Genomic DNA, 11,357 nt, shown 5'->3' with positions numbered 1-11,357 from the left:
TGTGCCATAGAATATCAAATTTCCACACCTTCTTATTGGTGAACTTCCACCGAGATCATGCTTTTTATTCATGTCTACCTTTCCCGAGTATTGACCACTTCAACACTCTAAGGTAGTATAACATTTATAAACCTCCCTTAAACGGTTCCTTAGCCTATCTAAGGTACCTTACTTAGTTACACTTCCTTAAATACAACTTCTATTCCTTATGATTAAAATACATGTAAACAAATCTCATTTCCACAAAAACATTATTGTTAAACAATTAGAAAACATATTTTCACTATAATTAAAGTAGTACCCCATAACCCCTTATAAAGCACATTTAATCTTTTAAAACATGTAATGTATGATAACTAATAATATTTATTCAAAAATAGCTAAAACAAAGTAATAAAAAATATAAATTCCCCTGTTACTTCAACCCTTTGGTACCAAAAGGGTTCCTTTTGTACAAAATAGAACTTGACTTGTTCCTTAACTTCCGAACAAATTCCACCAACAATCCCTACAACATATAAGTGATCCACATCACTTATCATGTCAAATAGCATTAATGAAGACTATAACTCATACCACACAACTTAGGTCTATGAGCCATAATCCATCCCAATAGTTCATATATTAAACCAACCATTCACATAGTATCATTTAACCATCAAAACCATTTATTAGCCATCATTAGGCTAATTTTCAATTTATATAATTTTTTATCAATTAAAAACCTTCACTTAGTGTCACCAACTTTCACCATTAGCCCTTATAATGAAAACCAAACCTTAATTTAAATCTTATTGGGCTCAAATAGCAAAATTATAACTAAATCAATAAGCTTAAACCATTAAAGAGCAAAAACCCAATTTTTCAGGGTTTAATTTGTGCCCAAAACACCTCTTTTCATCCAATTATCCACTCAAAATATTAGATCACTATATAAAAACTCAAAACATGCTCCCTAGGATTCAAAGAAACAAAAGCTTACAAGAATAAAGCCTTTGGGATCAAAATCTAAAAATTTTCTCTTCCAAAAATTGAAGAAAATCAAGAGAAAGGAAAGAGGATTGAAGTAGGAAGTTTACCTATCGTGTAGCCGAGCTCGCAATGGTCGCAAAGACTCCTAGATCCGAGCCTAACTCCCTCTCTTTCTCCTTTCTTCTTCCTCTCTCTCTCTCTCTCTCACGCGTTTCCTTTCCTTTCCTTGTTTTCTATTCTGCGTTTCTGGTTTGTTTTTCCCCTTATAAAAGCTGATCTAAAAGTTTGGAAAAAATTACAAGACAGGGCCCAACATTTTTTATTATAGCACAAAAGCCCGGGTCAACTTTGGTAATTTTTTCCATAGTTAAAAATCAAATGAAACCAAACTTTTACTTAGTAAAATTCAAACTCTGGACCTCTATCAAATTGTTCTAAATTTTAATTTAATTATAGATATTTTATTTTATTTTATTTTTATAAATCCGAGTCTTAAAATTTCAGGATGTTACACCATGAGTCATGTACGCTTGCCTGAGCCATTAATTGAATCCAGCAATTTCTTGTTCACTTCATTTGCAAGGCATTCTTTACCATCATTTATGATTTTACTACTTAACTCATGATCTTCTTAATCGGAACCATTACAGAAGCGCTTCTTATAAATTGCTCTTGGTGAAACCTTAAAGCAAACGAGAGAAAAATACCTAGGTGCAACAACCTCGAACCTCTTATCCTGCTTCACAAGATCTTCAAAAGTCTTGGCCATTTCCACGTGGTTTCTGAGGAAGTTTCTGAGGTTGTCCACGCTATAGCTGCGAAGCACAAACTATAGTTTCAGGGAGTGAAATTTCCTGCTTAATGCTATCTGCCAATCTTTGTAGTCGATCACTTGGTTTGATTCAGAAGCATTGTTTCTCAAGAATTGAGGATTTGTTGAGAGGGACTTTGTCAAACAAGATGAATCTTTTACCTAAAGGCAACAGGTAGTCAAGTTGGTAAAAAACCATTTGTGTGCATTGAAGCTGAAAGAGTTTGCCCCTTCAACCCCATCAAGGAAGTGCCTGAACTCTAGGCAAACAAGGGCCCCACCTGCATAAGTAGCATCCATGTGGACCCAAACGCCATAGTCCTTTGCCACGTGACACTGGTCCAACAGGATCTACAGCACCAGTTGCAGCGGTCCCCACGGTGGCACAGACAAAACAAGGAACTAGACCATTTTCTACGTCCTTGATTATTGCAAAACAAAGTGAATCCGGTGGCAAAGCAAATGAACTTCACTTGTTGATTCTGATTAGGAGTGTTCAAGATGTACCCGACCCGACTGACTCGTACCGGCCTGTGCTCGTCTCGATTATATTGGGATGGGTCTGTCCCGGCTCGAAAAAATTCAGGACGGGACTTTTATAGGACAGTGCCAAAATAGGGACAGGACGGGACAGGACACGGGCCATCCATCGGGACGTCCCGTCTCGTCCCGTTTATTCAATATATATATATATATATATTTTAAATGTAACTATTATTTATTTATTTTAATTAAAGTGATTATTTGATTTTTAATGTTATTTTAACTTTTTTGAGACAAACATGTGGCACGGCGGCAGAGAGACCATTTTGATTTTTGAAGTTCCTTTTCCCTTTCCAGTTTCTAGTTTCCAGATCTAGAGATCCCTCCGCCTCTGCCATTCTTTCTAAAGCTCAGTTCGGTTTCCATCTTTCCCTTCCATTCTAAAGCTCCAATTCCAACTGCAAAGATCCCTCTGCCGCAAATCAGTTGACCCAGATCTGGTGCTACCTCAAATCCATCGTTCTCCTCATCGTCCTCAGATCTGGTTCGTTTCATTGCTGGTTCATCTGAATGTAATCATGTATTTTTCAACTGTTAATCAACAAATATCCAATAATCGCATTAATGCTATTAAAATAATTTCCAGAAAAATATAGTATTTTAGTAAAGAAAATTTTGATTGAAAAAAAATTAGTTGGGACGCTATTCACTTACCTTAGAATTTTTAAGAATTCTAAAATTTAACCCCATCAAATTCTTACTTACTTTAGTGATGCCCCAAACAATCTAACAAAAAACCCAACAATCCACATGTCACTATGAATTTCCTTTCTCATAATAAACGAGCAAAATTATCATTTAACATATTTGATAATCCTTTAATTTCTCACTAACTCCTTAAATTTTTACTAAACCCTTCAACAACTTCTATCAAGTAGGAGACAGTATTAGGCAGCATTGAACCACAACACAATTCTTTATTCTAGGCATAAGAAAATCTTAATTATCATTTAGTCTAATAATTTCTCCTTATGTGCTACACGATTTCAATGAATAGCTCAACTTTATAATTTATGTGTAAGAACATATATTCCTCCAAGAAACATTCATAATTCCTTAGGCTCTACTCTAAAATTTCAACAATCTTATTTCCACCAACAATTCTTCCAAGCATTTTTACAAGCATTATGAGAACATTCACCATTGACTAAACCATAAGGCAAACATCCAAGCAAATTCAATAATTTTCAACATTTGATTTCTTCGTTCAAGCATTTTCACAATCACATTGAGGGCATCCAATATCAACTCACAATAATCATCCATCATTTAATCAACCTCCCACATGAACTTTATCATCAACGTTCGGCTTAGCATCACAATAAAAATGTGCACATCATTCACCAATTCAGCCCCTTAATTCCCCAAGCAACTCACAGCAGCAACAAGAATAAAAACAGAGCCAGAATTTTTGACTAAAGGAGAAGAGGAAATTGAACTTTCCACACTCACACAGCACCCATTAGCAGAAGAGAAATGAAAAATAAAGATTAATAACACACGATGTCAACAGTTAAGGAGGAAGAGAAGATAAGAACCGAATACATGCCAAAATCTGTCAACCACTATGCAACGAAACAAAGAACAACAGCAACAAGAGTGGGAATCCATCCACTTCAACTCCTTAAGCTACGAAATTTTTAACGACAGAGCTAGAAGATTGACAGTGAAGCTAGAAGATCTAAAACCACTTACTTACCTCAGACACAGAGCAAGGGATGATGATCGAAAAGGAATCAGTGATTCAACCCCATTGCTGCAGTAACGTGAACGGAGGGAAGAAAAACAGATGAGCAATGGCGGCAAGAAGGGAAGTAGACGGTGAGGCTTAAAGTTGCCTACCGACAGTGAGAAAGGAGGATCAAAATGCTCTCTCTATTTTTTTTTCTTTTTGCTGGTCTCGTCTTCAAATAACAGAGGAGAATAAGAAGAAAATTGTGGAGCAAAACTTATCGAGAAAATTACAAAGAATGGCACACATAAAAATTACCAAAAAGAACACATAATTCCCTAATAATCTAAAACAACATAAAAACCCCCTTGTTTTTTTTTTTTTGTAGAATGTGAACTTTGGACTTTCAAGAAATTACTCACACAAGTTTCACTAAACTACCACTTTCCACTTGTTATAAAAATAATTTAAATAAAATATCTACTAAGAGAAAAATTTTATTCAATTTAAAATTTAAGGTCATTACATCTATTGAAAAAAACTATTTATTCCATGAATGACAACTAATTACTCCAATGACTACAATCATAAACTCTATTAACAGTAACAGTATGCTCTATTGACTAGTGAACCATTATGACTAGTGAACCATTTTTCTTTATGACTTGTGTTTTCTTCTTCCTTATGGCTATTAATAAACAATGCCAATGCAAAAATCTCTGAGTTGGAACTTAATATTAATGAATAGTATGCAAAAATCCCTTTTTAACATATCTAATTGAACTTTTCTATTTTTTTCTAGATAAAGGAAGATGGAAGAGAAAGTAAAGACAACATTAAAAAAATATACTGTTCCATTCCATATGTGCTGCTCTCCTAGTCAATTTAGTGAAGTAGCAAATTAAGTGAAGGGAAATGAGAAATTATGAAAAAGGATAGAGAAGTTAGGATTCGACAGACTACTTGATGTGTCTTGTAAAAATATTTTTGATATAACTTTAGGATATAATTTTATTAATAATCATGTCCTTTTGTATAGTTAGTTCATTTCGTGTAGTTAACTTAGATAATTCTATTATGAATACTGATTAGAAGTTTGTAAATGTGGCAAACATTAAATGTTGACAAGTGTTTATCACTTTATTGACAAGTAATTATAAGTATATTGACAAGCTATTAATTCGCCATTGATAAGTGCTAAGGCACTAGGTACTGTTATTCCCTTCAAAAATCAACTAATTAAAAGAACATGTTGACTACTTAACATTGGAAATTAACAAGTGGTTATAACTATATTGACAAGTTAATAATTCACCATTGCAAGTGTTGAAGCACTAAGTGTTGTTATTCCCTTTGAAAATCAACCAGTTGTAAGAACCTGTTGAGTGCTTGCCATGGTAATTGATTACAAGGTATAACTTCATTTATAAGTTATGCATTTGTTATTGATAAATGCTAATATATTAGGTGCAATAAACAAAAAAAAGTAAACCAAAAACAAATTCCACATACATAAAGAAAAAACTACACTTGTCTCTAATATTTTTTAGCATGGATTAGGATTCTTGCAAGTCTTAGAGGTATAACCAGTCTCATGGCATCTTTCACAATGACAACCCATTTATTTTGAAATTGAGATTCCCTTCTTTTATTCTTTGACCTACCTAAAGGCCTTCTAGTCATTGGTGTCCCCTTATACGAAAAGAAACATAATATATGTTCTCTAAAAGAACTTGCCATCTTACAGGTCAACCTGCACCACACACAGTGTATTGACAATTACACATGGTGTATTGACAATACTTTCATCCACTATTGACAAAACGCAGTGTTGTTTCATAGTAGAGATTTTTCAACAAAGCAAGCTTGCATTAGATGCTTGGAAATAATATATAAAATGTCTCATATGGAAAAAAGAACATAACATATTACACATTTTCTAGTAGTACTTGCATTCTTACAAGCCAACCTGCATAATATAGTATATCGATAACTATTCATAGCATATTGACAACACAAGAAAACACTATTGACAACATGTAGAGTTATTTAAATCAAATATTTTTCAACGTTTCAATGTTGCACCAGATTATTTCATATATTAGCTCTGCAAACCAAATGATTGCAAGTATACCCAGAAAGCATTATCCTACTCTTAAACAATGATGAAATCATTAACGCATAAAAAATCATTTGCCCAGCCAACAATGGATATGCTGTTGTCTTTTGGTGATTTACCCAATCGTTTATAGCCAATAATCATTTACCTAGAAAAATTATTTTCTATCGATGAAATGCTATTGTTATAGATGAAATGTAACATCCTGATTTTTATATAATAAAGAAATTACGAAATTTAGGTTTTGAGGAAAAAAATGATAATAATAGGAATTTATATTATTTGAGGTTATTTAGAAATGATATTATGGTTAGGTATTTAATTATGAATTTAAAAATTTAAATTTAAAACCATATAAGCAATATTTAGTTAAGATATAATACATAAATAATTTTTTTTTATGTATGTGTTGAAAAAAAAAGAGAAGGTAGAAGGAACAAAAAAAAAGGGGATGGAAGGTTGTTGTTTCTAAGTCCCACATTGGTTAGATGAGGAAAGAGAAGAGGTGCCTTCATGTATAAAAAGGAGGGGGGTGTGTGCATTAGGAAGCATGAGAGGCTAAGATGTAATTTAGAAGAAATTGCAACTTTTGGCCCAAAGGTTTGAATAATTAAATTCGAACCTATAGTTTTTTTAATATAATTTTGGGACCACAATCCCATTTTTATATTATTTTTCTCTCTTCCTCTCACGTTGCTCGGCGTTTTTCTCGCAAGGGGGGATTATTTTCTTTTTCTTCAGGTATGTTCTAACTTTCCTGTTTAGATTAGCATTTAAAAATTTATTTAATTACAAAATTAATTTTATAGTTATTTTCTAAATAATATTAGCTTTCTAGTGATATGATTATTTTGTAGGATAGAGTAAATATTTTGATTAGGATTTTTCTATAGGATAGTTAATCTGATGATATGATGGATTAAAAATATAGGTTAAAACTCTTAGGGATATAATAAATATTATAGAATATTTTCTTGAGGTTGAAACTCATGTTTAAGAATTTTTGAGTTAAAATCTAGATCTATATGGTTGAATTTATGTGGAATCTGAGATGTAGGGATAAACCTATGATTATTAAATATTTATTTAAGTATGAATAGGTATTTTTAAGGTTATAGAAAGGTGATTTGAGGCTTCAGGATAATTTTAAAATTTAATTTATTTTTGGATGAATTTTTAGAATATAGAAGGATGAAATTGTGATACTAGAAGTGATTTGAGGATAAAAAAATAGTTTATGAGGGTACGAGAATTTTAGAAAAGAATTTGGAAAGTTAAATGAGGCATAAATCTTAAATTAGTGTTAATATGGATTATAGATCTAAGACTTTCTAACTATTTAAATTAGAGTTATTTATTTTAATGTAAAATTAATATATAGTATTGTGAAATAATTATGTAGATTATATTGACAAAGATAGTGGTGAAAAAAGAGTTGTGAAGGGGAACTTGTTATTCAAGACACAAGGTAACCATTATTAATGTGTTGTGATGAGTGTGTTTGTGAATGGTTATGTGTTGTTTTGTTGTTTGAAAAAATTATGAATTATTGAAAATAAATACTGTATATACTTGTTTGAAATTATTGCCAAGTGGGTTAAAAATTTATTTTTGTTTATCATGATGAGATATTATTGTTCGGATATATTCCTGTTTGGATATTTGAATGATGCATGACTTGTCAGGGTATTTTAATGTATGGTGTTAATGGGAATTTCTGTTCGGTTAATTATTACCACGTGGTAAGCCCTCATTGGACCCAATGAGTGGCGTGTTGCTTGGTCCAACTCACCTTTGGCCGGGTGATTTGGCGTCCGAGCGTGGCGAAAGGAGGATATAAGGTGCAGTCATGCAAATTAAATACTTGTTCGGTTTGTTTGAAAGTATTGTTCGGTTAAATGTTTTATGTGCCCACTTAGCAATCGCATGATTAGTTACATCCGCATGCATCATTACATATTAATTTTTGGTTACTGGGACTTTTAAGTCTCATTCCCCGTGGTTAATATTTTTACAGGAGCGAGTCCGGCCAAGAAAGCACCAGAGGTGTAACTATGGTGTATAAAACACCACCTTTTACGTTGCCTCTTATTTTGGATTATACAATGTATCTTGTGCCAACTTAGGACATATCTTCTTTGTGAAGCATGTAAACTCTAATCCTTTTTATTAAAAGTATTTATTTGACCAAGAGGATTATGTTTGTCTCTCTTGATTCATGACCTAATTTAAATATCATGCCATGAGGATCCTGACTGTCCCTCATAGTTCTAATTACTTTTTTTGAAATATTTTAAGACCTGTGGTATATTGTCTTGGATATATCATGGTAAGAAAATTTTTTACCATGATAATGGTTTTAATAATTTGCGAAAAATCAGTCTGTAAATTTGAGGGTGTTACATGAAACACTTCCAACTCACTTAAATGAAGATAAGGGCCGTACTCATGGATATGAAGAAGTGAAAATTACCCTACCATGATCAACAAGCATAGATATACAACAATCTTCAATATCTTTGATCATGGCTTTCATGAAACATGCAGGCACAAGCAAAATCTCCTTTTTAATGCTAGAGGGCAAATGAGTAATTTCATTTTCATACTTATTTACCCTTAAGTCCCTTAGGATATGGCAGTGATTTCTTAAATTCATGGAACCTCAACATATTTTAAATGCTTTTATGGGACCTTAGAATGATTTTTCCTTCTTTTAAATGAACAATGAAGATAATATTTTAGGCATCATTTTTGTCTTTTCTCTGCAGCAGTGATTGCTTCCCCAAATAAGAAATATATTCTGTTATGTTGGTTAAGCACGCCCTCTTAAAGAAATTCACGAATAGTTGAAATGACGTGAAAAAATTATAACCCATATTTCTAATTAATTAAAAAAATGACTTTATAAAATTATCTTTATTACCAAATGAACAATTTTTAGATAATGAAAATTAAATGGAATATCACTCATAGATTTAACTAAAAGTTAATCGTGAATTTAAGAAAGGATACTTGTGAATTTATGAAAAGTTAATTGTAATTAGAGAGTTTTGTGACTTTATGCATGATCACTTATGAATTTATGGATAATCATTTATGAATTTTACGACAATCAAATCTAAATATATGCAAAGTAAATTGTGAATGAAAGTAAAAAAATAGTCAACAGAAGGTTACTTATAAATTAATAAAAAATTAAGTGAGATTGTGAATGGATACATAATTTGATGTATTTATGTATATAATCACTTGTTAATTTAAAAATAATTACTTGTAAATTTATGAAAGACATTATAAAATTAAGTACCAATGTATCATTTAATATCAATAGGTGTTGTCTTCATTTTTTGTAGCAAAACATGAGAAGCCCGGAAAACTGTATAAATAACTTAGGGCTGGGAGAAGTGAAATAATTATACTGTAGGTCCTTTCAACTATGAAATAATTGTCCAAATCTAAGGACTATCTTTGCAAATAAGATTTTCACTCAAAAGACAAGAATGTCCTTGGTTTTCAAGTATATATTCGTATATTTACTACCATACGCTCGCTTATTCACAAATAGAGATTCGCATATACATTTACAACAATAAATTTACTCTTTTTTTTTTTTTTAACATAGGTTCACATTTTCACTGGTACAATTTCACATATTTACAGCTCTATATTCACACACAATCTAAGTTCACATTTAGCGAATGTGGACCTATTATTGTGAATGTGAACCTATACTCGTGAATTAATAAACCTATATGTCTGCATTGAAGCTGAAAGAGTTCGCCCCTTCAACCATCAAGGAAGGAGGGAGGAGCCTCTTCATTTTTTTTTTCTCTATTTTTCTGCACTTCCTCTATTCCCATCATTCAAATTATTTTATTAATAATTTTTTTAAATGATAAAATTAATGAATGATAAAAATGGAAAAAGTGAAGGAAAATAAAGAAAAAAAGAAAAAGTGATGCGACCCTCTTTCCTCAACGAAGTGCCTGAACTCTGGGCAAATAAGGGCCCCACCTGCACAAGCAGCATCCACGTGGACCCAAACGCCCCAGTCCTTTGCCACGTTACACAGTGGTCCAACAGGATCTACAGCACCAGTTGCAGTGGTCCCCACGGTGGCACAGAGAAAACAAGGAACTAGACCATTTTCTACGTCCTTGATTGTTGCAGAACGGAGTGAATCCGGTGGCAAAGCAAATGAACTTGACTTGTTGGTTCTGATGGCCCTGAAATTTTCTGGATGGATTCCTGCCATATGAGCAGCTTTCTGAAGGGCACTATGAGTTTGATCAGACCCATAAACAACAAGCTTCTTCAGATTCTCCTTTCCGATTTGCCTGAGCTTCTCATCCCTTGAAGCCACAAGAGTACACAAAATGGCCTCACAGGTCGTCCCTAACAACACGCCGCCTCCGACATTACTGGAAAAAAGAAAGCTCTCTGGGAGTTTCAGAGTTCGTCCAAGCCAATCCATGACGATGCTTTCAAGCTCGGCGGCTGCAGGTGATGACATCCAATTGAACCCAACAACACCGAACCCTGTGCTCAGCATCTCACCCATGAGACCTGCGGCACTGCTACTGCTAGGGAAGTATGCTAAGTAATTTGGACTCTGCCAATGCGTGATTCCTGGGACGATGTGTTCTTTCACATCATTGAGTATAGCCTCAAAGGGTTCAGGTTCACTTGGAGCAGAAGATGGCATCATTTTTCGGAGATAGCCAGGTTGGGCTTGACTCAGAACTGGGTAGCTAGCAACATTACGATAATAATCAACGAGGAAGTCGATCATCATGTAACCTTGCCTCTTGAATTCTTCTAGGTCGAGAGGGTTCATGATGATCGCTGTTGAATATCACCTTGAATTTGTGAGCTATGATTATTCCACTTTGCTGGGTATGATAACGTCAGAACATGTCTGCTTGTATGTGTGTGTGTGTGTGCGTGTGTGTGTTTGTCTATATGTATACACGTATATGTATATGCGCTAGTACGTTTATGTATGTGATTTCAAGTTTGAACACGTTGCCAGCTACTTATGCTGCTAAAAACTTTTATCTTCCTGCTCTCCTTTTCTCTGCTTTAATTTGAAATCAATGCATGTTTAATTTGTTGGCCATCACTGCTTTAAAACTTTAATGATGTAAAGATAATATTTTAATTTGTACGAAAACAATGTTAATATTTTGATTAAAATCTTAATTAAGCTTAAATTAAATATACTAGAAAAATTTAAACTT

The 11,357-nt window shown here is 33.2% G+C and overlaps 1 pseudogene; it reads right to left on the bottom strand.

Annotated features, from left to right (window-relative positions):
* Positions 1–1,090: 1,090 nt before the first annotated feature.
* Positions 1,091–11,061, bottom strand: LOC129288070 (tyrosine decarboxylase-like; annotated as a pseudogene).
* Between the last annotated feature and the right edge of the window lie 296 nt (positions 11,062–11,357).

The sequence above is a fragment of the Prosopis cineraria genome, unplaced genomic scaffold, assembly GCF_029017545.1.
Source record: "Prosopis cineraria cultivar Desert tree isolate PC_DT_omini unplaced genomic scaffold, ASM2901754v1 PC12, whole genome shotgun sequence".
Taxonomy (NCBI): Eukaryota; Viridiplantae; Streptophyta; class Magnoliopsida; order Fabales; family Fabaceae; genus Prosopis; species Prosopis cineraria.
This window is presented reverse-complemented; position numbering and strand designations above follow the sequence as displayed.